The sequence below is a fragment of the Bos indicus x Bos taurus genome, chromosome 3 (assembly GCF_003369695.1).
Source record: "Bos indicus x Bos taurus breed Angus x Brahman F1 hybrid chromosome 3, Bos_hybrid_MaternalHap_v2.0, whole genome shotgun sequence".
In the NCBI taxonomy this organism is placed as follows: Eukaryota; Metazoa; Chordata; class Mammalia; order Artiodactyla; family Bovidae; genus Bos; species Bos indicus x Bos taurus.
The window spans coordinates 116,961,485-116,986,015 of NC_040078.1; the positions used below are offsets into that span (position 1 = coordinate 116,961,485).

General features: G+C 47.6%; 1 protein-coding gene and 1 pseudogene across 8 annotated transcripts in view; one reads left to right on the forward strand and one right to left on the reverse strand.

Annotated features, from left to right (window-relative positions):
• Window positions 1-14,982, reverse strand: part of COL6A3 (collagen type VI alpha 3 chain) — a 90,876-nt gene extending 75,894 nt beyond the window's left edge. For 3 of the 7 annotated variants that reach the window (XM_027538003.1, XM_027538002.1, XM_027538001.1), the window contains exon 1: window positions 14,743-14,980. The gene's annotated coding sequence lies outside the window, so the exon portion shown is untranslated. Of the gene's footprint in view, window positions 1-14,742 lie in introns of all 7 variants that reach the window. The other 4 variants (XM_027537998.1, XM_027537997.1, XM_027538000.1 and 1 more) reach the window with 2 other exon arrangements.
• Window positions 14,983-21,946: 6,964 nt separating this feature from the next.
• Window positions 21,947-22,526, forward strand: LOC113890211 (annotated as a pseudogene). The gene has a single exon (XR_003510449.1). The product of XR_003510449.1 is annotated as a 40S ribosomal protein S16 pseudogene (transcript).
• Window positions 22,527-24,531: the final 2,005 nt, after the last annotated feature.

The following is a 24,531-nucleotide window of genomic DNA, read 5'->3' on the forward strand; positions in this document are numbered from 1 at the left end:
ATCCCCTGGTCTGTAGCCCGCCAGGCTCCTTTGTCCACAGAATTTCCCAGGCAAGAATACTGGAAATGGGTTGTCATTTCCTCCTCCAGGGGATATTCCCAACCCAGGAATTGAACCTATATCTCTTGCATCTCCTGCACTGGCAGGTGGACTCTTTACCACTGTGCCACCTAGTCACAGGGTAGAAATAGAATAAAAGAAACGCCCATCAGTAAATGGATGAATAGAGAAATGTGGCACGTATATATAAAGAAATAGTATTCAGCCTTAGATAAAAGGAAGAAGCTTTGTCACACGCTACAACGTGAGTGAACTTTGAGGACATGATGCCAAAAACGAGTCAATCACCAAGAGATTCCACTGACGTGCAGTATCTGAAATAATCAAGAAATGAGAAACAGATGGAATGGTGGTTACTAGAGGGTGGGAGAGGGGAATGGGGAATTATTGTCCAATGGGTAAAGAGTGTCAGTTTGGCAAGATGAAAAAGTTCTGGAGATCAGTTGTAAACAAGATACATATAGATAACACGAATGTACTGTTCACTTAAAAAGAATTAAGATTGCAAAATTCACACCATGAATGTTTTACTACAATTCCTAAAAAAAAAAAACAGAAGTTACCTGTGGTTTTAAAAACTATGGGTAATTCTGTACACCTAACAGAGTTTTGCCAGGAGAACGCACTGGTCATAGCAAACACCCTCTTCCAACAACACAAGAGAAGACTCTACACATGGACATCACCAGATGGCCAATACTGAAATCAGGCTGATTATATTCTTTGCAGGCGAAGATGGAGAAGCTCTATACAGTCAGCAAAAACAAGACCGGGAGCTGAATGTGGCTCAGATCATGAACTCCTTAATGCCAAATTCAGACTTAAATTGAAGAAAGTAGGGAAAACCACTAGACCATTCAGGTATGACCTAAATCAAATCTCTTACGATTATACAGTGGAAGTGACAAACAGATGCAAGGGATTAGATCTGATAGACAGAGTGCTTGAGAACTATGGACGGAGGTTTGTGACACTGTACAGGAGGCGGTGATCAAGACCATCCCCAAGAAAAGAAATGCAAAAAGGCAAAATGGTTGGTTGTCTGAGGAGGCCTTACAAATAGCTTGAGAAAAGAAGAGAAGCTAAAGGCAAAAGAGAAAAGGAAAGATATACCCATTTGAATGCAGATTTCCAAAGAATAGCAAGGAGAGATAAGAAAGCCTTCCTCAGTGATCAGTGCAAAGAAACAGAGGAAAACAACAGAATGGGAAAGACTAGAGATCTCTTCAAGAAAATTAGAGATACCAAGGGAACATTTCATGCAAAGATGGGCTCAATAAAGGGCAGAAATGGTATGGACCTAACAGAAGCAGAAGATATTAAGAAGAAGTGGCAAGAATATATAGAAAAACTATACAAAAAAGATCTTCATGACCCAGATAATCACCATGGTGTGATCACTCACCTAGAGCCAGACATCCTGGAGTGTGAAGTCAAGTGGGCCTTAGGAAGCATCACTGCAAACAAAGTTAGTGGAGGTGATGGAATGCCAGGTGAACTATTTCAAATCCTAAAAGAGGATGCTGTGAAAGTGCTGCCCTCAATATGACAGCAAATTTGGAAAAACTCAGCAGTGGCCACAGGACTGGAAAAGGTCAGTTTTCATTCCAGTCCCAAAAAAAGGCAATGCCAAAGAATGCTCAAACTGCCACACAATTGCACTCATCCCACACACTAGCAAAGTAATGCTCAAAATTCTCCAAGACAGGCTTCAACAGTAAGTGAACCGTGAACTTCCAGATGTTCAAGCTGGATTTAGAAAAGGCAGAGGAACCAGAGATCAAGTTGCCAACATCTGTTGGATCATCGAAAAAGCAAGAGAGTTCCAGAAAAATATCTGCTTTATTAACTACGCCAAAGCCTTTGTGTGGATCACAACAAACTTTGGAAAATTCTTAAAGAGGTGGGAATACCAGACTACCTTACCTGTCTCCTGAGAAATCTGTATGCAGGTCAAAAAGCAACAGAACTGGATGTGAAACAACAGACTGGAAAAGGAGTACATCAAGCCTGTATATTGTCACCCTGCTTATTTAACTTATATGCAAAATACATCATGCAAAATGCTGGGCTGGAATAAACACAAGCTGGAATCAAGATTGCAGGGACAAATATCCTCAGATATGCAGATGACACCACCCTTATGGCAGGAAGTGAATAAGAACTAAAGAGCCTCTTCATGAAAGTGAAAGAGGAGAGGGAAAAAGCTGGCTTAAAACTCAACATTCAGAAAACTAAGATCATGGTATCTGGTCCCATCATTTCATGGCAAATAGATGGGGAAATAATGGAAGCAGTGAGAGACTTTATTTTGGGGGGACTCCAAAATCACTGCAGATGGTGACTTCAGCCATGAAATTAAAAGACACTTGCTCCTTGGAAGAAAAGCTATGACCAACTTAGACAACATATTAAAAAGCAGAGACATTACTTTGCCAACAAAGGTCTGTCTAGTCAAAGCTATGGTTTTTCCAGTAGTCATGTATGGATGTGAGAGTTGGACCATAAAGAAGGCTGAGTGCCGAAGAATTGATGCTTTTGGGCTGTGGTGTTGGAGAAGAGTCTTGATAGTCCCTTGGACTGCAAGGAGATCCAACCAGTCCATTCTGAAGGAGATCAGTTCTGAATATTCACTGGAAGGACTGATGCTGAACCTGAGACTCCAGTACTTTGGCCACCTAATGCAAAGAACCAACTCATTTGAAAAGACCCTGATGCTAGAAAAGACTGAAGGTGGGAGGAGAAGGGGACAACAGAAGATGAGATGGTTGGATGGCATCACCAACTCAATGGACATGAGTTTGAGTATGCTCCGGGAGTTGGTGATGGACAGGGAAGCCTGGCGTGCTGCAGACCATGGGGTCACAAAGAGTCAGACAGGACTGAGGACTGAACAGAACTGTACACCTATAATGTAGCCACCAATTTAACAGGAATGGTGAAAATGTGGCATCTCCTTTTGGGGATGTGATGGTCTTTACGATGGGCTTCCCTGGTGGTTCAGTGAAGACTGCACTGCCAGTGCAGGAGGCGCGAGTGCGATCCGTGGATGGGAGGGTCCCCTGGAGAAGGAAATGGCAACTCATTCCAGTGTTCTTCCCTGGGAAATCCCATGGACAGAGGAATCTGGTGGGCTGCAGTCCACGGGATCACAAGAGTCAGACACAACTTAGCGACCAAACCACCACCACCAATCTTTAAGAGCTAAGTTTTCTCTAAAATAAGAAAACAATACGACTACACATCTTTTCAAAGCATATGTATGTGCCCCTATAATTAAATAACATAACATTTCCTGGGCACTAGAAAACAATTGGAAAGGAAGAAGAAACGAAGTGTTTGCCAGCAAAACGTTAAGTCTGGGGGAAGAGGACTTGAATCTCAGGAAAGTGAAAAAGAATCTGATATAAACACTGAGACCTGGAACAAAAGTTATTTCTGTCCCAACTGTTAATAGTGTCATCAGAGCTATGAAATCCACTCCACTTAAGGCCTAAGCGTTTGCACCTGCTTGATCTTCCTACCTTGACTTTCCTCTTGCCATGGACATGCCGTGGACTGGGTGATGCCATTGGTGGTTGTCCATTGTATACATAATTCAGGAATCCCATTGTCCCTCACTGCTGATGAAGACAATGTTAAGGACGGTCTCAGGTTCTCATGTTTGCATTCTAGAGCAATGGAACTAATGACAGCAGAGGAAGGTCTGTCTGGCTAGAGACGTGGCCTTGGCAGGGTACTGGTGTCTAGATGGGCCTCGTAGCAAGACAGCACAGAGGGCCGAGGAGAGCAGAGCCCCTTGCTGGGGCTGTCACTCAAGGTTGTGGATGCAGCGGGCTCAGCCTCGTGGTTTTCCTGAGGTCAGGCCCAGAGGGAGGAGCGGGGCCAGCTGTGAGGAATAGCAAGAGCCGAGTGAGGGCCCCAGGCCAGTCCAGCCTGCCAAACTGGTGGGATGGAAAAAGACAAAACCGTAAACAAGAGAATGGATTCCAAGTCCTGCAGTTGCTTTGGATGTCCCAGGGAAGTTGACCAAAAATATCACCTGTGATAAGACACACTTACCCTGTGATTCACATTCTAGGAGCGTGAAGACACAACACCAGTGCTAATACAAAACCTCCCGTCACTACAACTGTTTTTTTGGAAATGTGTTAACAGTGAGAAGAAAAAGTTGTTCTGAAGATGATCAGAAGGCCAGCCATCAAGAGCACATATTTCTTTGCACAGTGAAGTGACACCCAGTGGGGATAATGGTAACATTCCAGAAATACGGCCCAGTCTTCTTGGTTTCAAATAGTTGACACGTGTTAGACAGGGATCTGTGTGATATAAGAAGGGATTTCCCCAGCATCCGGAGCTTTTGTTCCACAGGGTCCCCAAGTCGTAATCAAGTCCTGCTCAGTGCTCAGGGCAATCCCCACAGGCGGCGTAGAAACCCGCGCACGGCTGGTCGCTCTGCTTTCTACACTATGGATGGCCCACCAAGCCGCTGTCCCAGCACTGCCCCAGGGCCCTCAACCCTGGGAATCTTCCAGACCTTTCCATCCGGCCATACCTTTCTTTCTTTAGAGCAATGTAAAAGTACGCGGTACATCTGCTATTCCTGATTCTTTCCATTAAAATTGAACATTGGGTTTATTTATCAGCAACAGTCATCCTACTAGAAAACTATTTTATGGGAAACTTGTGCACCTACATTATTTACATTTTACTGGATTCTTTCTAGAAATATAGCCTGTGCTTTCGAAGACAACTTGTAATATTCTAATAGGTCAAGAATCTTTTTTTTTAATATGGATCCACAGATTTCAAAGGACTTGTGAACCTCCCGCAAATGTGTACCACATCATACCTGTGTCTGGGGGGGTCTCGGGGGGCACGGTCCGTGCTCACCTGTGATTCTCTGTGTATGTGGGTGTCTCGGGGGGCAGGGTCCGTGCTCACCTGTGATTCTCTGTGTATGTGGGGGTCTCGGGGGGCAGGGTACATGCTCACCTGTGATTCTAGCCACATCTCTTCTAATGCCCCCTGAAGTTTAAGCACCACTGCTTCAAGAAAAAGATCTGATGCAACTCTTCTGGGAGGTCCAGTTCAAGATGCAGGATTTTAAGTAGTATTTTTGTTTTGGAATGAGGGCATGAAAATAGTATAGGACCTCATTGCAAAGCACTGGACAGTGTAATCCATGAAGAAAAAATAGGATATGAGACAAGACCTGTTCAGCCACTGCTGGGTGTGGGATGGGGCCAGCTTCAGGCGTCTCTGCAGACAGTCTTGACAGAGAGCATGGGTGAACTGGGTGTTGAGTGGTTTTTGCTGGTTTTGCTTGTTCTTACCATCCCTACCTATATCTTGGGCTTCCCTTGTGGCTCAGCTGGTAAAGAATCTGTCTGCAATACAGGAGACCCGGGTTTGATCTGTGGGTTGGGAAGGTCCCCTGGAGAAGGGAAAGGCCACCCACTCTGGTATTCTGGCCTGGAGAATTCCATGGACCTATATCTTACAGCAGGATCAGATCTAACTTCGTGGAACCCATGTATTCTGCCATATCTTAAACAATGGTGGGGTCTCTGTGGACAAATTCTAAAATAATTGTCCAGTCTGATTTGTTGTTGTTGTTTAGTTGCTAAGTCCTGTGCAACTCTGAGACCCCTTGGACTATATGTAGCCTGCCAGGCTCCTCTGTCCCTGGGATTATCCCAGCAAGAATACTGGAGTGGGTTGCCATTTTCTTCCCCAGGGAATCTTCCCAGGGATTGAATTCACATCTCCTGCACTGGCAGGCAGATTATTACCTCTGAGCCACCAGGGAATCTTCTGAGGCATTAATTAGCACTTACTTTATTCTCTAGGGAAAATGAGCTTTAAATTGATTGAAAAATATATGTAAAGATTTTTATCTCGGAGATCTTAATCTCTAGTCGAGGAGACTTCTAAATGAAGTGCTTCTTATTGGGACATAAAGAAATGAAAAATACGTACAGTGTGGTTGAGTTGCCTTCCCTAAAATCTACCCAGATGTTGAAGAAAGGGAAAGAGAGGGGAAGACACGTAGGGGAGGAGAGGAGAGGGCAGGGGGGAGATGCTCTTCCAGCCCTGACAGCAAAAGACAGAAGATATGTCTGCCGGATGGTAAGGACTCCAGGCTCCATGGATGATTAATGAGCTCACATGTTGGGCTGAGCTGAATTCCCAGGTGGGAAGAATGCCTTCAGCTCCCCCACATTCATCCTGCTGCAGTGCTTAGGAGCCAGTCATGTGGCTCAAGCATGCCCAGCCCAGCTGTTGAATATTTGTTCATGTTTTTGTTTGCAGTTAAATCTCTCCTATTGTTTATCATGTCTTGGCATCCCACTTTTTAAAACTGAAGTTCTTGGCAACCCATCTTGGAGACTTTTTTTTCATTTAGATTATTAAAAGATGTCAAACATCATCTCCCCAAATGATCACCCAGCTTGCCCATTTTAATAAGGAGGAACAAGGCAGCCACTCCCTGCCCTTCATTGTCCTTCTTTTACCCTCCCTCCCACGCCCAAGAAACAGAGGCAGGAGGGCACAAGTCATATTTGCTAAGCCCTTGTCTCAGAGGTGGGATCCCATGCCCTCCTCCCACAGTCCAATGGCCGTGTTTTCCTTCATTTTATAGCTGGGAAACTGAACCCAGGTGAGACTAAGTGTTTTGTCCATTGCCACTTAAAAACAAGATTGAACCAGAATCCTAAGGAAGGTTTGCGTTTCCAAAGCCCAAAGGCAGGAAATGCCAAGAGGCTGTGCCAGACTTGGCCCCAATCTCAAGGAAACTCACCATGTCTTTTCTTTGGCAGGGGTGGGAACAGACCTAATTTCTTTGGTGGTGACAAACCACAGATTCTGTATCAACAGAATTCATTTGTCTGCTGCTGTTCTCTCAAATATGAAAAAGTCAGAATTGGCTGCCTGAGACCCTTGGGTTGGATGGGGTGTTATGCAGCTTTGTGCCATAGATTCTATGTCCTAAAGGCAATAGATCCAATCATAGGACTTCATTCAATTTTCTCTTTCTATTGAGCATTAGTAAGTCTTTTTTTTTTTTTTTTAACTGGTCTCATTCTACAAAGAATTTGAGATGCCTTTTTCCTTTTCATAGCTGTCCACTTGAAACTTATAAAGACACCTCTCATTATGAAGATTACCCTCCATGGCCCTTCAACTCAAAATTGCATTCAGAGTCCAATGACATTCCCAAGCTATTTTGCAATTTCATGAAATTAATTTTCATTAAGTCTACTCAAAAGCTTTTTCATTTTCCATGTCTGGAAATCTTTTTTAAGAAAGAGACACACACATGCACACAAGGAAATCATTTTCCAACAAAGACTTAAATGTATCCAGAGCTCCCAATTTGAAGTCATTTATTTAGTCTTCTCCAAGCACTGCTTTTTAAAACCAGGCTGGGCCTCCTATCAAGTTCTAGCACTCTGTTAACTCCTGACTGTCCCATTTTACGTGGGAGCTGCAGGAATAGTGGAAGACCACAGCCAGAGAGCCCTGCCATCTGCTGTGAGATGAAAAGCCACATTTCTCTAAACCCCAGGGGTCTCCAGCTTGTAGCACCCTAGTTCTCTCTCTTTCTTGTCCTTCTTCTCTTTCTTCTTCTCTTTATTCTCTGAATCTTGGGGAAAATTCTGGTCCCAGAGAGGAAGCTAAAAGAGATTTATTAGATCCTCCAGTTAGGGAGGGAGGACATGGGAATTTAACATATTATTGCTACTGAAAGAGCTTTGGGGGAAACTTCAAAAGCAAGCAATTTGGAACAACTGTAAGAAGACCCCCTCCAAAGAAATGCATCAAAAGCTTCTTTTGTACCATTTATTTTACAATTTGAATCTCACATTTCCATTCCATGAAACTGTGCTACAGAAGAAAATCTTAGCCACGCATACACATCTGTAAGCAATCATCTCCTTGACCCAGGCTCTGAAGGTGTGTCCTGTGATAGCAAAACTTAACTCTTCTAATCTTGAGTGTCAGCCTGGGCTCCTTGTCAGACACTGAGTATCAGATTCAAGACCTCTGGATCTCCCTGGTAATGTCATGTAAAACAATGTCTGTTCACGTCTTAGCCACTGTAAACAGTGCTGCTATGAACACTGGGGTACGTGTATCTTTTCAATTTAGAGTTTTTGTCTTTTCCAGATATACACCAGGAATGGAATTGCTGGATCATATGGTAGACCTATTCTTAACTTTTTAAGGAAACTCCATGCTGTTCTCCATAGTGGCCGAACCAATTTATATTCCCAACAGTGTAGGAGGCTCCCCCTTTCTCCACATCCTCTCCAGCGTTTATTATCTGTAGACTTTTATCTGTCCATTGACAGATAAATGGATAAAGATGTGGTATATATGCCCAATGGAATATTACTCAGTCATAAAAAAGAATGAAATCATGTCATCTGCAGCAACATGAATGGACCTGAAGATTATCATATTAAGTGAAGTAAGTCAGGCAGAGAAGGACGAATAACATATGATATCACTTATATGTGGAATCTTAAAAAATGATACAAATGAACTTATTTACAAAACAGACTCACAGACATAGAAAACAAACTTATGGTTACCAAGGAAGAAAAGCACAAATTAGGAGTTTTAAGATGAACAGATACACACCACCACATATAAAATAGATAAAGGATTTACTGTATAACACAGGGAACTATTTTAGGAGAAAATGGCAACCCACTCCAGTATTCTTGCCTGGAAAATCCCTTGGACAGTGGAACCAGGTGGACTACAGTCTACAGGGTTGCTCTAAGAGTCAGACACGACTGAGTGTCTGAGCATGCATGCTCAGGGAACTATATTCAGTATTTTGTAATAACATAATGGAAAAGAATCTGAAAAAGAACATGTATGTATAACTGAATCACTTTGCTGTATACCTGAAACACAACATGTAAATCAACAGTATACTTCAATTTTTAAGTGCCTATCTGTTAAAAGGAAAAAAAGTCTGTTCAGCAGCTCATACATTGGAATAGAGCAATCCAGAAAGGAAAGGTGGGACTGTGCCCTCACAGGTAACCTCCTCCCAGAACGAGGTCCCATGAGGCTCTGCCAAGCACCATCTGGGGCTACCTTCCTTCTCTCCCTATAAAGGCACCTTGAAGAACCTCCAGATTAACCACCCAGATATTCAGAAATGTATTTAAAGACATATGTTAGGGTCCAAGATAATAAACACGAAGCAGAAAGTTCCGCATTTGCTGTGGTTGGAAAAACTAGACACCACGATGCACACGTAAATAAGTTTCTACCCTTTTAAATGTGAGGTTTTTCTTGCTAGTGATAAGCATTAGGCAGAGACTAGTTCAGATTTAACATAAGAGAAGAGAATGCCTTAGAAGACGCTTCAAAAGGAATTGCATGAACATCCCGTTCCACTCCTGCCACGTGACACACGGTGCTGTCGGCTCCAGGGCAGGTGCCGGTATATCCTCCCTGCCTGCCCTGGCCAGGGACTATGGCCCACTGGCCTCTCCAAACCATGGGGTTCCATTGTAGAACTGTTCAAACAAAGCGGCTAAAATGTCCTCAGATGGTAAGGGAATCTTAACCAGTTTTGTTTGTTTTCTAATTTGATTCATGTCCAAGTCCAGATAATTAAATAGTTCTTTTTAATTAAATTTAAGCAGCTGATAAAATATCACTGTGGATTTAATACAATAGCCTGGAAAAAATCTACTGCATTCCCGTCTCAGTCAGTAAAGGTCAGTTCATCTCTCCCAGCCTCCCCAGCTTTATGTGCAGAATGAGGCCTACTCCCGATGCTCTAACCAGCAGTGGTCCTGCGGCTGCTTTTCCATCTGTCGCCCTAGGCTCTGACCGCTGGTGGGTTTCCTTCTGCCCCCGTGAGAAACAGAGAGCCCACCAAGTGCTGGCTGGGGGGTGTCTGTGGGCTTAGCTGAGCTGGCTCTGGGCTGCTGAATCAACTGATGAGGATTGCAGAAGAGAAAACCCGTTTCCTGGAATGGCTTCTCTTGAGACCTGAGTCATCTCCAGCTGCTGTTCAGCTCTGCATTTGAGATTAAATCAGTGCACAAGCTCTCCCTTCCAGTGGCCGATTCTCGATGCCCTGGGTCCGTGAAAACCAAAGATATGGGCCGAACCAGGGGGACTGGACAGAAGCACTTCTTTCACACGTTTCCCTAGCCACACCTACCTTGCAGATGTTTCTCTGTACTTGATGAAACATCTTAAAATTCAGGAGAACAGCAGGATCACACGATGTGAAACGCAGCCAGGCCCCAACGAAAGATTAACAGCCTTCGGGAGAGGGCTTGGCAGAACTTTTCATACTTGCCCTATTTTTCTGCCTTTTTTTTTTTCTTTCCAGATTTTTTTTTTGAAACAACAATTACCTCTCTGCTAAATAAAATATGATACTCTATAAAAGATTGGCCGATGGCCAAAAAAAGCACCTTTCTTCTCGTGGTACTCCAAAATGCACTCCTGAAGATATATTCTCTCTCTATATTCCTGGTCCTCAACACCCACCTGTGAGAGCACACGGGCATGTCCAGGAAATGCTGATTCTGCTTTGGGACCTAGACCAGGAAGATGCCCTAGAGAAGTGAATGGCAACCCACTCCAGTATTCTGGCCTGGAGCATCCCACAGACGGAGGAGCCTGGCGGGCTGCAGCCCATGGGGTCGCAAAGAGTCGGACACAACTGAGCAACTAATACTCTTGGGACCTCAGACTAGCCATTCACCTCTCTGGGTTCCATTTCTTCATCTGAGGTGTCAAGGGTGTGGGCAGAACACCCACTAAGGTAGTAATTTGGGGATATTTCAAGTAGCCAAACGGAAGTCCATAGCCTGCCAAGTCAATAATGTGCCCTAAGGCGAGGGCAGGGCCGGAGTCTTAGTCATTTTTGTCCCCTCCTCCCACCCCAGAGTTCCCCGCCCTGGAGCACAATGGGGTTTATTAAGCTTAAAGAAATATGAGACACATGGGCCAAAGTTTGGGAGTTACTGGGTTAGTTCCGTCTTAACATCCCTTCTATTTCTAAAATTCAAAGATCCTACCCGGATACAGCAGACTGGGTTCTGAAACACCGTCGTGTTAATTTAAACTTTCTCAGTAGATACCAGTAACATGTTTCCTCTAAAAGTTCTTACTTGGTTAACGCCCCTGGATGAAGGTACTTTAGAATACAGCCTGCTTCACCGCAAGCAGCTGTTCACCTCAAAAGAAAATAGTAAAATCCTAACTGTACATTTACTTCAGATATTAGTCACATTTTTTTTAAACTAGGTATGGAAACAGTCTCTAGGTGGGTCCCAAAGTGACCCAATGAGCTCTGCTGAGATGTACCTCAACAGATTGCCTGTGACCCCCAGACTCCCTGCACCGCGCAGGGCTCAGAGGGATGCGTCGCCCTCTAGGGGACAGAAAGCAGAATGCACGTTCAGGAAAAGCTTTCCCAGGAGGAAGACACTGATTCGCCTTTTCATGTCCTTCCCGAAACAGACAGATGAGGCCAGAAGGTATTAAAATTACGTTTTCAAATTCCCCAGAAGAACTCCTCTTTGTAAATCGGGGTGCTGTGGGTGCTCCCTGAATTTCAGACGGTCATCACCCCTGGTTCAGAGGGGACAAAGAGTGTTTTTTTTCTTAAAAGGGTAGGATCATCTCCCAGATGTTTGGAAAGAGAGAATCCATATCTAGAAAAGTGGATAAAGACAGCCCAAGACTGTCTGAAGAAGCAGGAGCTTTTTTAAGCTTCCCTGCTTGAAAACCTGAATCATTTGTGAGCGTTCCTTTCCTTAGTGAGAGCTGCTAATGGGATTTTTTTAAATGCCGGGTCGCTCCTCGGGTCTTCAGCTATTCATGTAGCAGTGGTGTGGGTGTTACAGCGGGCTGTCCACAGCAAAGACACAGTGAGAAGTTCGCTCCTGTAGGTTTTGGTGGAAAGGCTGCTGGGACAGAAAGTCCCCTTCAGATGGGAACCCGCCCAAGATTCTTCCCCAAGAGATAACAGATCCCCGGGTCCTTCCAAAAAGGAAACTGACAGGGACTGCTTTTCAAATGAAACGTTTGCCTAAAGTGATTAGCATGCGGGCAAGACAGCCTCCCACGAATTCAGGACCTCCCAGTGGATTTTAAATCCTAAATGTGGAATTTCACATAAAACTGGATAATGACAAAGACCACTTTAACCAGTTGAGTGAGGGCATGGATGAAGCCTCCAGGGCGAAACTCTGCTAACTTTCAAAAGGCAGGAGGTCTGATTTCAAGCTGGCTTTAAAATCAAAGTCAGATGGGGAGCCTCCTTGGAGCCACAAACCCATCATCAATTGTCCATTGAACAGAGGAGGTTTCTTTCTACTTTATCATCAGTGATGTATTAGGTTCTAAGGAACAGAATCACAGATGGCACTTAGGATGAGAGAATGAGAAGCAGTGAATCCTCAACACTTTGAAAATGAAGGGAGGTGCAGAGATAAGAACAATTCCTCTTCAGAAAGACGCTTGTCTGGCTTTATCGAAAGCATCCTGAAGACCCCCAGTGTGGATATTCACCATATATCCCACCCGCTAAGGGCCACAAGCATGGTGGGGAGGGGCACACACCCTCCCAAGTGCTGGAAGAGCCGGGGCCAAGAGCTAACATTCTAGAGGTTTCCCCTGGCCACCTCCCAGGAAGTTGGGGGTGGCAACACCCTCCATTTACCCCACTGGAAAAAGAAGAGCCACCCTCACCACCCTGTGATGAGACTCTTCCCCAAGCCTCCTCTCCACCCAGGATCTTCTTAATGATTTTCTCACTGCCGTGAGTAGAGAAAGAAAAAAAAAAAAAAAAAATACAGCTTATGGTAACGGAAAACCCTTGCCTCAACAAAGAAGAGCTCGAGACCACATGATCATTCCTAGATCTTGAATTCCTACAAACACCCCACACCTTCCCACCCCTCTGCCTTCACCCTCAGCAAAGCCCACGCAGGAACGGAGCAGAATGCAGGTCCCATCCCTCTGGGCCCCATCCCCAGAGGTGGCCTGAATGCAGGAAGCCTGCTCAGCTGCTCTGGTTGCAAAGCCCAGGTCTGTTCTGGGGACCAGCTCTCTCGCCTGGCACTCCTTTCCCTGTTAGCTGGGAGAACCCTGGGGAGCATACACCAATTCCCCCATCACTTTTCATAGAATATGACAGGAGGGCATTCTCTTCTGGGAGAACAGAATCAAATGGCACGTTTCAAATCGCGATGCAAGCTAGTTCGGGGACCTCCACAGTTGGACTGTCTGCCTTCCTGAAATGGTAAAGACTGGACTGCCCTCTGAGCCACCTACTGGTGCCATGGCCTCTGCAAGTAACTGAGCATCTCAAAGCCCGGGAACATCTTTAAAGCCAGGGAACCACACCTCAGCGCTCCCGACCATGAATCTCTTCCTTTCTCTTTAGCCCACCTAAAGAGCTCAGGAGTTCCAATAGCATCCAACAATCAGCTGGTTTTCAATAACATTTTGCTTAGGAACCAAAAAAATACCTGATTTTAAAGTCATTTCTGTTCAGTTTTTTGAAGTTACAGAGATGGGGGATCCCCGAGTGAGAACTGTCTCTCCCTTTGGGGTCCAAGCACCCTTGCAGCTGTGGGACCCAGTGGTTCTCGTTCAGAGTTAGCTGTGTTCAGCAAGAGAAGCGGCTGGCAAGGGCCAGCTCCTCCGAGTCCCCACTGGGTGGAGGACACTCCCCTGTGTCTAGAGCAGTTTGTTCTTGGGGTCCAGACCAGCCTCTCAACTCACTCCTCGGGCTGGCTGTGAAATGCAATCTCTGTTTACAGCCCCCAGGACTCTGCTGAGCCCTCCCAGGGAGCCCACCGCACACAGTAGCCCCTGACACAGGTCCCCAGAGTAGACTGGTGACTATGAGGGAACACTTTGCATCCTGGGCGAGAGGACCGGGGCCCCACCCTCCCGGCCGGGAAACAGGCCCCAGGGCCTCCGGGCTTGGCACACACCACACATCTGGGCAACGCAGGCCAGCTCGTGGCCCCAGGGGCCCTGCCTTATCCACCGGGCCTGCTGCCCAAACACCAAATTCCTTCTCCTCCTCTGACCCTGGCAGCTCCTTTAGGGAACCCCAGAGGGGACCAAGGCACCAACAGTGAGTTCAGATTCCTGAAAAGATGGAGCCCTGATGGTGAGAGCTGAGGAAGCCTCCACCTGCCCCTTGCCTGGACAGCAAAGTCACCCCAGTCTCCCAGTGGGCGACAGAGGCGCTCAACCAGCCCCCCCAACGGCCACCTCGGAGAGAGTCTCCCCAAAGTGGCTCTGGGATCCCTGCACAGGCACTTCTGCAAACAAAGCCGATTCTCAGATTCCAGCTGAGCTTTCAAAGGAGGAGGCAACATCAAATAAAATAAACCGTGAGCCCGAAAAGCAGAGATGGATGGACAGGACAGACCGCACTGCAGGACTCAGGGCAGCCCCAGCCCTCGGCCCCACCAGGGGAGACCCAGGTGGCACACACGGAGAAAGGAAAAACCGGCTGCGGCTTCCAGAGACCACAGCTCCTACCGAAAAGGGACTCTCAGGGCGCGGACCTGAGAGCCATCGAGACGCGGCCAGTGGGGTTTGAAGCCCTTCCCTCTGGCCGCAAACCCCAAACCGGGGGAACAGGGTCGAAGGGGCACTTACCCTGAGCAAACCTGGAGAAGCCTGCGTCCCTGGGCTTCGATATTCAATTATGTGCGATTCTGACGCATGGTTTTCCCCCACGGGCTGCGTCTCGTTTCCCTTCTGCAGGAGAGGGGGGACCCCGGGCAGGGAGAGGGGACCCTGGGCGGGCGGAAAGCTGCTCTCGTGGTCTTCACAGGAGGCTGGCGCGCGGGAGAACTGAGCGGCCTTTGGTGGAGGACTGAGCTGCAAACTGGACGGGGCCCAGGGATACAGTCAAGACTCCCTCCAGCTCCTCCTCCTCCCTCCTCCGCCCCCTCCTCTCCCCCTCCCCAGCGGGCCTGCCCCAACACTGTAAATGAAAACCAGACTCCTGCTCTGTCGCTTCTGGCCTGGACCACAAGCTGATGTCACCTCGGAAGGCTGTCTTCACCCCATGAGCCTGGAGCTGGACGCCTGCAAACCCCAACTCTTGAAAAAAAAAAATCCACCCCTTCTACTCATCACCTTTGGGGCTGGGCCCCCGGCGGCCGCAAGGAGAATGAATTCTGGAATTTTTTTCGTGGGTCTCCATGGTTTTCCAGCAGTGTTTCCCAACACCATCTGAAAGGAAAACAGGAAATGCAGTCTCCCCCGTCCACCCTCACCACACCCTCCCACTTCTTCTTGAAGTTTCTGAATTGAGACTTCTCCTAATAACCTCCCCTTTCAGATATTAAAAAACCAGCCATTAAAATTGCCTTGGCATTCGGCTAACCAAAGCTCAGTTTGGCAGTGAAAAGGCAAGAAAAAAAGGCTACATCCTTTTTTTTTTTTTTTTTTTTGGTCATTCTGTATATAATGATTCTGATTATGAAGCTAATGGTCCCAACTCCAGGACACACACAAGGGGAACAAGAAGTGTTATCATGCTCAGATTTACAGGAAGACCCTCGAGAAAGAACCTGTGTTTCTGCAAAGCTGGTACAGTTCACAGTGCTTTGATATGTGTTATCTCTTGCATCAAGACCATTCCCACCTTTGAAATAGATATAGGTCATGTTTTCTTAAGTGAGATTATGGTCCCATTTGACAGATGGGAAGAACCTGGCTTTGTAGCAGAGCTCAGATCAGAATTCTGGCCGTGGAAGCCCTAAACTTCTCACTGCCCACCTATCACGTGACCCTGCTGAAAAGTCATGTGAAATATCAAGAGACGTCTGCAGAAACAAACTTAGTGTTACCAGGGGGTGGAGGTGGAGGTGATAAGTTGGGAGATTGGGACTGACATATACACATGATTATATATGAAATAGAGAACTAATAAGGACCTACTGTATAGCAGAGGGAACTCTTCTCAATGATCTGTAATGATCTGTATGGGAAAAGAATCTAAAAAAAAAAAGAGTGAAGGGAACCCTCTTGCACTGTTGGTGGGAATGCACATTGATACAGCAACTCTGGAGAACAGTATGGAGATTCCTTTAAAAAACTAAGAATAAAACTACCATACGTCCCAGCAATCCCACCCCCCGGGCATAAAGCTTGAGAAAAGCGTAATTGAAAAGGACACCTGTACCCCAATGTTCGTCGCAGCACTATTTACAATGCTAGAACCTGGAAGCAACCTGGATGTCCACCAACAGATGAGTGGATAAAGAAGATGTGGTGCATATACACAATGGAGTATTACTTGACTATATAAAGGAAAGCATTTGAGTCAGTTCTAATGAGATGGATGAACCTACAGCCTTTTACACACAGTGAAGTAAATCAGGAAGAGAAAAGCAAATGTATATTAATTCATATGTATGGAATCTAGAAAGGCGGCACTAATGCTCGTACTTGCAGGGCAGCAAAGGAGACGCAGACACGAGGAACAGACTTTTGGACGCTGTGGAGGAGGGAGAGAGGATGGGATATTTGAGAGAGTAGCTTGGAAACAGACACATTACCATATGTAAAATAGATAGCCAAAGGGAATTTGCTGTATGACTGGGGAGCTCAAACCTAGAGGGGCGGGACAGGGAAGCAGCGTCAAGAGGGAAGGCACATCTGTATACCTAAGGCCGATTCATGTTGATGCATGGCAGAAACCAACACAATATTGTAAAGCAATTATCCTCCAATTAAAAATAAAATTTGTAAAGAACTGTTTTCCTTAAAAGAAAAAAAAGGAGTGGCTATATGTATATGTATATATATCAGATTCACTTTGCTCTATACCTGAAACTAACATTTTAAATCATACTTCAATAAACAATCTTTTAAAAAAAGAAAGCGAGACATCTGAAGGATACTTTTCACTTGGAGATCCTTCCAGAACAAGTCTGGGGAGTCAACATATCTTTAACTCCTTTCCAGACGATTTCCTGAATTTAGGGAGGAAGGGAAGATGGTACAGGAGAGACGGTGCCCACTGTCCTCCTGCAGCTCAGGGGCCCCCTCACTCACCCACCGGAAGGCTCACCCCTTCTCTACGCCCCCGGGGGCTCGGCTGGAAGAATGTCAGGATGGGGAGGAAGACCTGGACTGCGGTGCTTCCCTGCCTGTCTCCTGCAGGGGAAGAAGAAATGAACGGGGTCTCTGAGCAGGAGCAACACGGCCCACGTCACGTGTGGGCAGACAGGGTTCCCACACAGGAGAGCACATGTCCCACCAGCGTCCCCACTCCGAGGTGCTGGCATGGACTCGGCCCCGTGGACCAGGACACAGGCTGCCACTTCACTGGCTGGGTCCGCAGGAACCACTGCTGCCAGGCACGTCATGGGCTGCAAATAAGGGAACATTCGCTCACAACTTTCTGTCCCAAGCAGCGCCCCTCAGAGAGGTTTAGAGAACAAGTGTGGCCTCTGTGTCCCTATTAAGTGGTTCCTTTTTTCAAATACCAATACAGCTATTTCTTTTCAGAATCACAGAGAATATACATTCCTTGGTATTAGGAATGACTATCAACATTATTTAAACAGTAATGGCAATGCATCATTTAGAACAAGCGTTAAAGAAACTAAACGGAAGTGAAGTCGCTCAGTCGTGCCCGACTCTTTGCAACCCCATGGATAGTAGCCTGCACCAAGCTCCTCCGTCCATGGGATTTTCAAGGCAAGAGTACTGGAGTGGGTTCCCATTTCCTTCTCCAGGATAAAGAAACTAAAACCCCTGCTTAATCAGAACCAGGTCTCCGTAATATTTAACTGTAACTAATCATTGACAATCTAGACCCTCGCCAACAGAGCCCGCGGTCACAGAAACTTCTGGAAGCTGGCAGCCTTTGGTGGAAAACCTCCCACATCCTCCCAAGGCACTCACCAGAGACAGCACTGTGGCTCCTATGGTTTTCTCACTGAATCACTGGGATCTGGGATTCTCGGTGAAATGACCAGTTCCTCCTGTCACCTGGTTCCAAGACAAAACCATCCCAAAACCATCCCAGAAATCAGCACTGACCGCAACACCGGCGGTCCTGGGTCTGGGCCTGGCAGCCCCTCAAGGCAACTCAGAAGCCACCGAATCTCACAGTCTGGTTTCCCCGTAACTGCCATGTTGAACCAACACTGGTACCTCCTCCCTTCTCCTTCTGCACAAGTTAGAAACTTGCACCCCCCGTTTCCCAGGCTCCACTGTAGCTAGAGCTCCAGGTGAGGCTGCACTGGAGTGATACTGCAGACAGGTGTGGGGGTGAGGGGGTGATTTCTCTGCTACTTAGGCTGGTCTTTTCCCTGGCGGCCAGTACAGAATGGGGCTCTAGCCCCTCCCAGACCCCTTCCGAGGCCAGGACAGCCACCCTAGCCACAGCTCCCTCCTTGGAGGATTATCCCCAGCTGCTGGAAGCTGCCTCTTCCGGAGGTGCTGGGATGGGTGTGGTGGGTCTAAAGGAGACCCCAGCTTCCTGGGTGCCGAGGGGGAGTTACAGGGAGGTAGCGAAGACAGGGAGGTAGTGAAGACAATCGGAGAAGACAATGGCACCCCACTCCAGTACTTTTGCCTAGAAAATCCCATGGATGGAGGAGCCTGGTAGACTGCAGTCCATGGGGTCGCTAGAGTCGGACAGGACTGAACGACTTCACTTTCACTTTTCACTTTCATGCATTGGAGAAGGAAATGGCAACCCACTCCAGTGTTCTTGCCTAGAGAATCCCAGGGATGGGGAAGCCTGGTGGGCTGCCGTCTATTGAGTCGCACAGAGTCGGACACGACTGAAGCGACTTAGCAGCAGCAGCAGCAGTGAAGACAATAGGCCTCCCTGGTGGCTCAGTGGTAAAGATTCTGCCTGTAATGCAGGAGCTGCTGCTGCTGCTAAGTCGCTTCAGTCGTGCCCGACTCTGTGCGACCCCATAGACGGCAGCCCACCAGGCTCCTCTGTCTATGGGATTCTCCAGGCAAGAACACTGGAGTGGGTTGCCATTTCCTCCTCCAGTGCATGAAAGTGAAAAGTGAAAGTGAAGTCGCTCAGTCGTGTCCGACTCTTCGCGACCCCATGGACTGCAGCCTACCAGGCTCCTCCGTCCATGGGATTTTCCAGGCAAGAGTACTGGAGTGGGTCGCCAGTGCAATACAGGAGACCCAGGTTCAATCCCTGGGTCAGGATGATCCCCTGGAGAAGGGGAAAGGAATGGCAACCCACTCCAGTATTCTTGCCAGGAAAATCCCATGGACAGAGGGGCCTGGAGGGCTGTATGTAGTCCCTGTGGTCACAGAGTCAGACACAACTTAGGGACACACACCCACATACTGTGAAGGCAGTAGCAACAGCCAAACCCCAAAGTCCAGCACGGCGTGGAGTAGGCTGCGGACTGCCCTGCCCCGTCTTCCTTCCCTTACCCCTGGATTGAGGCTGTGACCCTAAACTCGGGCTCCACAGTGCAGCACCCTACTTCCCCACCTCCCAGAATGGACCAGAAGACGATGCTGGGTGGCCCTGGGAATTACTCCCGGAGGCCCCGCCCCAGCTCACGCTGCTGACCCCTCCTGATCATTCCCCGTGATGGATCCCTTTCTGCTCACAGTAAGGAGATCGGTTTCTGTCTCCTGCCTGAAACCCCGACTGGTACAGATGTATTACATCAGCTCTGAAGCTTCTTGCAGTTCCAGCAGCCTGTGCTTATATATTTTATACGACTGAACGAAAAGGAAATAGCGCTATGCCCAAGTGGGACTGTAGATGTAATATGTATGCAATCAGTCTCTGACTCAGTGACGCACAGATTTTTCTGTATCTAGTGGCCTCTCAGCCTGTGAGTCTCTTCCCTTGAATGCGGGCTCTGTTGTTTGTCTTGCACTTCTCTCTTGGCGCTTCTTTCTGATAAAGTCTCTCTGCCCTTTGCAGACTTCATTGCACTATCGAGCACACAGAGTCGGCCCACAGGGACACAGGTTTTTCCAATGAATTGCTCTGTCTCAGCCATACATGTGAAAGTCTACACTTAAATGGGTTTCAATTTCATTTTTAGAAGAAATGTGAAATGTGTTCTCCTCCAATGCCGTCTCTTCCTTTTCATTTAAGTCCATGCTGAGGGGGAGGAGAATGTACATAACACCACTAGCATGACCCTGAAATTGTAACTGGCATCACAGTTGACATGGAGCCCCAGGGAGCTCATGAGAATCTTAAGAAATAACCCTGACAGACGCCTTGGGAGCAAGGGGTCGAATGATTCATAACCAGCTCACAGGAAAGAGCTTCTGTAAGTGCATGTGAGTTAAGCCCTTTTCCATTTGGTGTCCTCAATAATCCCCTTGGATCAGTTCTCTACTACCACGCCCATTCCCTGTTGCCATAGCAACCAGCATCCCATAACAGGCACTGGTAGCACTAACAGAGTGGAAGGGAGCCAGAAGCCCCTGCTATGGAGACCATAGCCTCCAGTTCAGAGATGTGTGCTCCAGGGCCTCGCCCTCTGAGCTCAGGGTCTCTTGACAAGTCAAGAGGTACCTCGCTGGCCTCCACGCTGGAAAGACCTGCTCTGGACTGCAGCCAGCACCCAGACTCTTTAGCCCCAGGACACTGCTCAAGACCGAAGACCTTGTCTCAACAGGAATCCATAGATTTGAGAAATGACCGGCAGACATGGAGACGACAGCATTGTGGGAAAGGAAGAATCTCAATTCTGCATAGTTACATCCTGACCTTAAAAGATTGTAATAATCCTAAAATAAAAGGAAAAGCACATTGTCACCAGCTGGGGCATTCACCAAAGAGGCAAATAGTCCCATCTTCCTTGGGTGAGAGTGGGGAGGGGTAGGGTCTCAGGTCAGGGCATACGGTCAAGGTGGCTGTCCCATCACAGCAGCCTGGAGGGGCCCTTCGTTCATCTGGGTGTGTGCAGACAAACCTGGGCATTAAATCCTTCACTTGCTGACACATAGGAAACACTGAGCAGGGAAGAAAAGTTAACCGGCATTTCTGCCTTTAAGATAAAAATCAAATTCCTAGAAGAGCCAGAGTCCGGGGTAGGGAGGGGAGGAGAGACTCTGGAGAGGGCTCTCTGCTCGCCTGCAGAGTTCCCGCATTCAGAGCCCACAGCAAGCATCTGCCTGTGCGATTGTGTTTATAGGTTTGCTTGTTGTGAGGTTGGAGTTTCATCCCATGGGAAAGGGGAGATGCGAGATTCCAAAGTCGGCTTAAAGAACCCAAGAGGCAACTCGACTGTTTCAAGAGAAGAAGGGTTGTGAGTCCAACCAAGGCGCGGACTTGAGGTTTCCTCTGACCCCGCGGCTGGAGGATGGTGGGAGTCCTCGTTCCATCCCGGCGCCGGTTTTCAGCCTCCGTGAGCAGCCTAGTGGGAAGTGGGCCGCCCGGCTGGAACGAGGCCCTAGTTCCTCCCTGCCACTTCCCGGCGGCTCATAACCGCAGGCCTGGGCGGTGAGGCTCCGCTTTCTCCTCTGCGGACCGAGTGCAGCCGTGCCTGGGGTGTCCAGCACGGTCCAGCACCGATGCCGGCCACTGGGGGCTGGAGCAACCACACTTGCTTCAGCCTGGTTTCCAGCCTTTACTTCCTCCTCCCCTGCCCCCGGCTGCGAACGCAGACTCTCCACCCCGAGTCAGCCCCACCCAATCCCAGGCTCTGGAGCAAGGTTAGAAACACCCAGTGGGCTCGCTGCCCCTTCCCCCAGCTCCCCGTGGGCACTTGGCATGCGCACATTGGCACAATCCTCCACGCTGACTCAGTCTGCTGTTCAAAGAACGCGGTTGTAGCAGTTTTGGGGTCTAAAGCTAAATGACGTCTCACCTTCGGTTACTAAAGCACAGCAAGCACTTTTCCGGTTGGGGCGCCGCGCAGTGAGGATCTCGTCTCTGCGCCTTCAGCCATGCCGTCCAAGGGCCCTCTGCAGTCGGTGCAAGTCTTCGGACGTAAGAAGACGGCCACAGCCGTGGCGCACTGCAAACGAGGTAACGGCCTCATCAAGGTGAACGGACGACCCCTGGAGATGATCGAACCGCGCACGCTGCAATACAAGCTACTGGAACCTGTTCTGCTCCTGGGCAAGGAGCGATTTGCTGTGGACATCCGCGTCCGAGTGAAGGGTGGTGGTCACGTCGCCCAGATTTACGCCATCCACCAGTCCATCTCCAAAGCCTTGTTGGCCTATTACCAGAAATATGTGGATGAGGCTTCCAAGAAGGAGATCAAAGACATCCTCATCCAGTATGACCGGACCCTGCTGGTAGCCGATCCCCGTCGCTGCGAATCCAAGAAGTTTGGAGGTCCTGGTGCCCGTGCCCGCTACCAGAAATCCTACCGATAAGCCCGTCATGAAGCCCAGCGTTTCCCTTTACAGCACCTTTATAATAAATGTTGTGGGATTTAAAAAAAAAAAAAAAAAAAGCACAGCAAGCTACCTAAAGAAGATGTGGGGGATATCTACAATGGAATATTATTCATCTATTAAAAAAGAACAAAACAACGCCATCGCAGCGGAATGGATGGATCCAGGGATAGTCATACTGAGTCAGGTAAGTCAGACACAGAAAGACAAATATCATAGGATATCGCTTATGTGTGGAATCTTAAAAAAAAATGAACTTATTTATAAAACAGTAGAGTCACAGATATGAAAAACAAACTTATGGTTACCAGGGGATAAGGGGAAATGGATAAATTGGACGATTGGGACTGAGTTACACACACAGCTATACCCTAATGGCTTAGTGGTAAAGAATCTGCCTGCAAAGCTGGAGACCCAGGTTCAATCCCTGGGTCTGGAAGAGCCCCTGGAGAAGGGCATGGCAACCCACTCCAGTATTCTTGCCTGGAGAATCCCATGGGCAGAGGAGCCTGGAGGGGCACAGTCCATGGGGTCTCAAAGAGTCAGGCACGACTGGAGCGACTGAGCACTCACACACATGAGCATGCATAAAATAGATAACTAGTAAGGACCTACTGAATAGCACAGGGAACTCTACTCATTACTCTCTGATGACCTCTATGGGAAAAGAATCTAAGGAAGAGGATGTGTATATGCATAACTGATTCACCCTGGTGTACACCTGAAACTAACACAGTATTGTAAACCAACTATACTCTTATAAAAATTATACAAAAATAAAATAAAATTAATTAAGCATAGCAAGCTATGAAGGAAAACATACACAGATAGTGGAAGGACATCCGCTTTGTCATTTGTCTAGACGGGGCCCTGGCGTCATTCTGGGAAAGGCCCTGCCCGCTTTCACCACGTGTTTCAAAGGGGCCCCAATCTTCCTGCAGAACCGTCCGGCCCCGCCTCCGCTGGTCGATCCAGGGAGGGTGCGGGCCACAGGGCTCCGCGCTTCCGGCCCCGGGTTTCCAGGTCGGGCCTGGAGCCGCTGTCTCCGGATCCCAGGAGGGGCCGTGTTTGCCGCCGTGGGGAGGAAGGCTTCGAGAGGGAAGGAAGCCGCCCGGAGAGGAGAAGCATACTGTCAGCTTCCTGGTTCCCGAAGTCCAGACCCCGAGCCTGTCCCGGGGCTGGTCTCATCCTACCTACCTGCAGTCTCCCTTTGATCTTGTGAGCCGAAACTTACTCATTTTTAATGCTAATTTGAATTAGGATCTCAAGATCAGTGATCAAAGAAGTCTTGCCTGATCCATTAATAAAAACTCTTCACATAGCAACCTGCTAATTTAAGTCCAAGAGTAGCAGATCAGTCTGGCCATCGCAATGATGACCACGGCAATTCCATGATCACTTCTGCTATAGTACAGATGGACCCTGTCTTGATTTCCCTGGATTTCTCTTTTAAATTATCGTTGATTTAAATGTTGTGTGAGTTTCGGGTTTACTGCAAAGCAGTTCAGATATATACTGAACAAATTTATATATATATTTTTCAGATCCTTTTCCATTAATTGAGTTTTCTTAGAGCCACTTTTTCTAATCAAACAGACAGGAAGGCGTTGTCACAGGGTGTCACATGGACTCAAACGCCTGCCATGAAAATTAGACATTCAGTGATCTCTCCAAAGCATCCACCCAGCGAGACACGGGGGAGGGCTTTGCTTCCTAAGGCGAGTCTTCAACTCTAAGGGTTCAGGGAACACCTCGTGACAATACAGGCTCTTGCAAAGAATTGCCTAACGAGAGGAATTTCCTATTTATCTTGCTTAAATAACTTTGGGAGAACATGTGAGCCCCCCTCCATTTGGGGGAATGAGAAGATGCATGGAGCAGAGGTAGCCTGCCAGCACTGAGCTGGCTCTAGGAAAATCTGTGTAAATAGCCCAGTTAAAATTATAACATTCTTCCTAGAATTTTGTGAGCTGTAAACCATGCTCTGCCGATTCATTTTAAGGATGGCAAACCCAACTGTGAGAGTGGCCAAGAAACTTTTTGCAGTTGATTGGAATTCAAAAA